Below are 6,707 nucleotides of genomic sequence, written 5' to 3'. Positions count from 1 at the left end.
GCATTTGGTGTTTTGATTATTATGTGACGGGAGGAATTTCTTTTCTGGTCCAGTCTATTTGGAATTCTATAGGCTTTCTTGTATGTTCGTGGACATCTCTTTCTTTAGGTTAGGGAAGTTTTCTTCTATAATTTTGTTGAAGATATTTACTGGTCCTTTATGTTGGGAGTCTTCACTCTCTTCTATACCTAATATCCTTAGGTTTGGTCTTCTAATTCCATCCTTGGTTTCCTGGATGTTTTGAGTTAGGAGCTTTTTGCTTTTTGCATTTACTTTGACTGTTGTGTCAATGTTTTCTATGGTGTCTTCTGCCCCTGAGATTCTCTCTTCTATCTCTTATATACTGTTGGTGATGTTTGCATCTATGACTCCTGATTTCTTTTCTAGGCTTTGTTTCTCCAGGGTTGTCTTTCTTTCTGGTTTCTTTATTGTTTCTATTTCCATTTTTAGATTCTGGATGGTTTTGCTCATTTCCTTCACCTGTTTGATTGTGTTTTCCTGTAGTTCTTTAAGGGATTTTTGTGTTTCCTCTTGAAGGGCTTCTAGCTGTTTACCTGTGTTCTCCTGTATTTCTTTGAGGGTGCTATTTATGTCTTTCTTAAAGTCCTGTATCATCACCATGAGAAGTGATTTTAGATGTGAATCTTGCTTTTCCGGAGTAATGGTGTGTCCAGGACTTGCTATGGTGGGAAAATTGGGTTCTGATGATGCCAAGTGACCTTGGTTTGTGTTGTTTATTTTCTTATGCTTGCCCCCTTCCATCTGGTTATCTCTAGTGCTACCTGCCCTTGCTAAATCTGACTGGAGCCTGTCCTTCCTGTGATCCTGGTTGTGTCAGAACTCCTCAGAGTCAAACTGTCTCTGGGATCCTGTGATCCTGGGCTTGTTAGAGCAACTGGGAGTGGGGCTTCCTCTGTGTGTTGTGGGACTGGCTGCGCAGCTTGTGCCCAAGGTCTGCTCAGGACACCAGCCCAGACAGACCAGAAGGAACCCAAGCCACTGGGCTGGCAGAGTTCCTGTGTGCCTGGTCCCGCTGGTCCCAGTTACTCCCGGTGTTGGGACAGATGTTGTGTTCTCCTCACCTCTGATCCTGAGAGTGTCAGAGAGCCTGGGAGTGGAGCTTCTTCTAGGTGTTGTGAGACTGGCTGCAGAGCTTGTGCCCAAGGTCTACTCAGGACACCAGCCCAGACAGACCAGAAGCAACCCAAGCCACTCAAAGCTAAAGATTTTTATAAACCTATACTGTTCAGTTAGTCCTAAGGTTTTCTGCCTTATATTCATTGATCAACCAGAATATCTTTAAAACCAAAGCTACAAAGGTGCCTGTTTCATTGATGTTTTGTTTCATTATGCTTCATGTGAGTAAAAAAATGAACCAATAAAAATAACTGTGAAGATCATAAAGCATCACAGGAGATAGTTTTATGGTTTATTCAGCCAAAGCAACACAGGCAACACTATACTGCCTAATTTCTTGATTAATAATTCTACTACTCATTCATTCAACAGTTATTCAGTGTGAGTCTTTGATTCCTTCTCATTCCATTAGCCCATTATCAGAGAAGAGTTAGTGCCCACCCCAGCCCTGTTAGAGCCCCTTATAGCAATAAGATCCAGGACAGCTCCCTGTTCTCTACTTTCTTTCCCCGTGTCTCACCTATGGATTGACAATAAATGATTTTAAAACTCTCTAATCTATACTTTTTACATTTTCAAGGCATTTCTGTTTTCACTAAGCCAAATACAACTACATAAAGAAATAAAGAAAGGTTGGTACTCTCTCTTCTCCTTTTTGTGAATGCCACCTCAGTAAAAGTAGTCTTGCCAGGCATGAGAGAATACAGCTAGACTAGACTACATTCACATACAAGAGGAATACTCCTCCAATGTGGGTGGGACTGTGAGCTGGGAAAACTACTTTGGAAATTAATCTGGCCGTTCCTCAGAATACTGGAAATAGTTCTACCTGAAGACCCAGCTATATCACTACTGGGCATATACCCAAAAGATGCTCCAACACATAACAAAAACACATGTTCCACTATGTTTATAGCAGCCTTATTTATAATAGCCAGAAGCTGGAAACAACCCAGATGTCCCTCAACAGAGGAATGGATACAGAAATTGTGGTACATTTACATAATGGAGTACTACTCACCTACTAAAATCAATGACTTCATGAAATTCGCAGGAAAATGGACGAAACTAGAAAAATATCATCCTGAGTGAGGCAACCCAGAAACAAAAGAACACACATGGCATGCACTCACTGATAAGCGAACTTTGGCCCAGAAGTTTAGAATACCCACAATACAACCTGAAAACCATATGTAGCATAAGAAGAAGACCAAAGTATAGGTGCTTCCATCCTACATAGAACAGGGAACAAAAATAATCATAGGAGGTAGAGAAAGGGAAGGACTGCGAAGGAGAGGAGGGGGAGGGAAAAAGGAAGGGGGAGTATCAGGTGTTAGAAGGGACAGGAGAGAAGTAGAGGGTCAGAAAATTGAATAGAAACTTATAATGGTGGGGGATGAGGAACTGAGGTAGCCACTAGAAAGCCCCAGGCTCCAGGGAATCGAGAGGCTCTCAGTACCCCATGGCAATGGCTTTAGCCGAAATACCCAACAGAGGGGAGAGAGAACCTGTTGAGACCACCTCCAGTAAATACGCATGGCCCCCAGCTGAGGGATGGCGCCACCCACACATCTCAAAAATTTTAACCCAGAAATGTTCCTGTCCAAAGGAAAGACGGGGACAAAAAATGTAACAGAGACAGAAGGAGAAGTCATCCAGAGACAGCCTCATCTAGGCATCCATCCCATCTGCAGATACCAAACCCCCATACTATTGCTGATGCCAAGAAGCGCTTGCTGACAGGAGCCTGTCATGGCTATTTCCTGAGAGGTTCTACCAGCACCTGACTAATACAGACACAGATACTCACAGCCAACCATTGGACTGAGCCTGGGGACTCTAATGGAAGAACCCCCATAAGAAAAACAGTATCAACTAACTGAACCACCTAGAGCTCCCAGGGACTAAACCACCAACAAAAGTATACATGGAAGAAACCAGGACTCCAGATACATATGTAGCAGAGGATGGCTTTGTCAGACATCAATGAGAGGGGAGGGAGGCTTGATGCCCCAGCATAGGTGATACTAGAGTGGTGAGGCAGGAGTGGGTGAGTGGGTGGAGGAGCACCCTCATAGAGGCAAAGGGAGGAGGAAAAGGGGGGATGGGATTGGGAGGGTTGTGGAGGGGTAACCAGGAAGGGGGATATCATTTGAAATGTGAACAAATAAAATGATTAGTAAAAAATAAATACTTTTTTACTTTTGCATAATTCATGACAACATAGACTCCATAAGAAATTCATGCCACAAACTAACTCAGGATGAGCTACTTAATCTTAGGCTTTAAAACACAAATATAATTCAGCTTGAGGACATTGAAATGATGACTCACAACTGCTACTATTTATTTGGAGGAGAGAAGAAACAAACTATTTCATTTCATCTAGGAAGAGAAAAGTAGCCTGACTGTAGAGATAATGACTATTCTGGAGTTCCTGGATAAAGTGATACACAGAAGATACACAGGCAGTAACAAGAAGAAGTTATCAGAGCAGGGCTTTCTCAGACCTGCCAGTGATACACAGAAGATACACAGGCAGTGACAAGAAGTTATCAGAGCAGGGCTTTCTCAGACCTGCCAGTGATACACAGAAGATACACAGGCAGTAACAAGAAGTTATCAGAGCAGGGCTTTCTCAGACCTGCCAGTGATACACAGAAGATACACAGGCAGTAACAAGAAGTTACTATAGCAGGACTTTCTCAGACCTGCCAGTGGTATAAATAATGACACAGCATCTGCTATATGTTTTGAACCATAGTCCTTTTTCTAGGACAATCTCCCAAATAGCTCATCTAACTTAACCCGACTACCTTGCCTATGACCCACCATGTGGCTAGCTCTATACCACTCTACTCTGCAGTGGTCTGTCTGTCCCCCGTGTCCACTTCCACATATGTTACATCTGCTTTATTCTCCTGCTTCATCCACTCAGTATAGAAGTTCTGCCTCCTACCTCCTGCTTTGGCTATTGGCCATCAGATCTTTATTATAGCAAATCAGCAATGAGACAACATCTGATACAATTCTAGACTGCCTTTAGGCAGGTGATGAAGGATGGATATTTACAATGTGGAAATGCCCAGTGAGGGGCAATTGAAATGGGAATACCAAAACCTGTCAGCATTTAGCTCTCTGCCAGTAGAGAATTAACAATTAGTGGGAAAAAAAAGGTTATCCCAACAGGTAATGATGCGCCTGTTTGCAGAACCACATTGCAGAAGGCAATGTGGAGCATGTTTCTGTGAACTCTAGGCCGGAAGGGGGAGTCTTCTACGAGGAGCTAAAACTTGCCTTCATTTTAACAGAAAGGTAGTTTTCAGAATTACCTCACACACTGAATATATTTAGAGATTATTTTTGTCCTTGACAAGTCTGAGCAGAATCTAAAATAGCCTCAGGACTGAATGGACAGGAACACATCTGGTCTTCTGCTCCCACGTGCAATAAAAATGACTAACCACCATGTCTTTGAATGCCTGGGTGCAATACTTGCTTTACTTTTGCTTTTACTTACTGCAAATGTAATGTGCATAGATAGCATCCTACCTGCTTTCTATGGAGACATAATGATGATTATTTTGGTTTGTAAAAAATGCTGCCAGTAGATTGCCAGGTTCGCCATTCCTATCACCAGCCACTAAATGCAGCATCTTAACTTGAGGAGTTAAGGAGTGGGGTCTGTCCTTCTGCACATCTGGAATTTCAGTGTCTCTTCTGGAATGAAAAGACAGATTTGAAGCTTCCTTTTAGTTTTGCTTCGGAACTTTCCTGGTTCTGTTTCCATCACATAGACTCTAGTATAGAGTTTTGGAGCCCACCACTGATGAGCTCTAGCTACTTCTAACATAGATATTTACATGTGTAGTCTTAGAAACTGGTCATCATGATCTCGGGACAGAGTCTGCTCAGCAGGTCAGCTCAGGGAACAGCTGCTGCACAGGCCTGGCAACTTGGCTTCCAGCCAAGAGTCCCATTTAAAGGTAGAGGTCAACAGCATGCCAACCTCATTGGGTTGTCTTTTGACCTCCAGGAGTATACTGAATATTTTTTTTTCTACAGTACTACAATCTATAGAGATTAAATCATATTCAGAAAAACAGATTAAAGCCTTACATTAAAAATTTGTGGAGCTGTCTGAGCCTGCTTCTCCCTGTACAATAACTAGGATTTGTATTTCTCTTTACAGTTATCCATGGGGATTGGGGGGGAGATTAAGGTAAACCCCAGAAATTATTTTCTGAATGCTCCCCAGAAAACTCCCTTATGTAAATTTATTTGGACAAGTCTAGACATCACAGACAGCACAGCTGACTGCTGCTGGTTCTCCAGGGGGAGAAGTGACAAATACTTGCTTCCACATGTTAACACTGATGTGATGATAAACAAAGAGATGAATACTAGTCAAGTGTAAAAGGGGTGGGCATCAAGGGAGAAGATGGTGTTCTAGTTTGGTTTTCTGCTACTATGATGAACAACAAACTACAAAGCAACTTGGGGAGGAAACTTTATTTCATATTACTGGTCACACCTTTGAGGGAAACCAGGGCAGGTTTTCAAGTAGAAACCCAGAGCAGAGACCATGGCGGAATACTGCCCGCTCATATTCACTTACATTGCTCACTGCAATTGCTACCTTTCTCATCTAGTCCCAGATCCCTCTGCCTAGGGATGGGACTAAGCCCAATATACTGAAACCTCCTCATCAATTAGCAATCACAAAAATGCCACCGAAGACATGCCTGCAGGCCTATCTACTGTAGGCAACCATTCAGTGTATTCAGTGGAGGGGTTCCTGCTTCTGGGCTGTGTTACCTTAGCAACTGAGATTAGGCAACACATTGTGAGTGGCTTGTTTTGGTGGATGGGGACAACACTTAATTGAAATAGGTTAACTCCTAAAATGCTGGAAAACATACCAGTTTTCTACTTTAACCACTGCTATTCTCTTCCAACCTGAAAATAATATAATGTAAAAGAAAAAGACAGTCTTTATTTTATTTTTTCCATTTTGCCTGAGGCTTGAGCAACTGAAAAGATGGAGTTTCCAACCATAAGAGCAGAGACTTCTACTAAAGCAAACTTTAAATGGAAGCCTCCAGTTCTGTCTTGGGCATGGTAAGGTCTCTGTTACAAAGCTAAATAAAGACATCTAGATTTGAGAGATGCATGGAAGAGAGGTGTGTACACAGAAGACATAAAGGAGGGCTGGGGAGAGGCCTTGGTGAGTATGGCACTGGCTGTGCAAGCCTGATGACCTGGGACCCAGGGAAAAGCCAGCCAGCCGCAGCAACGTGATACTCTGGAAGAGTGTAAAACTTTGAGACATTTAAACATTCCGTCAGTCCTGACTTGTAAGATCAGTTCAGATCTCCAGACTTTGTAAATGTCATTCGTGGACTTGACAAAGTTGTTTCTCCAGTCAGTGGGAGCAAAGGCCTCATTAGAATAAACCTAAGAGAAAGTGGTAGCAGCGACTCAAGACTGAACTCACAGGGGTGGCTGAAGTAGATGGGGGTAGCAGCGACTCAAGACTGAACTCACAGGGATGGCTGAAGTAGATGGGG

This window comes from Mastomys coucha, unplaced genomic scaffold, assembly GCF_008632895.1.
Source record: "Mastomys coucha isolate ucsf_1 unplaced genomic scaffold, UCSF_Mcou_1 pScaffold22, whole genome shotgun sequence".
In the NCBI taxonomy this organism is placed as follows: domain Eukaryota; kingdom Metazoa; phylum Chordata; class Mammalia; order Rodentia; family Muridae; genus Mastomys; species Mastomys coucha.
Note: the sequence above shows the minus strand (reverse complement) of the source record.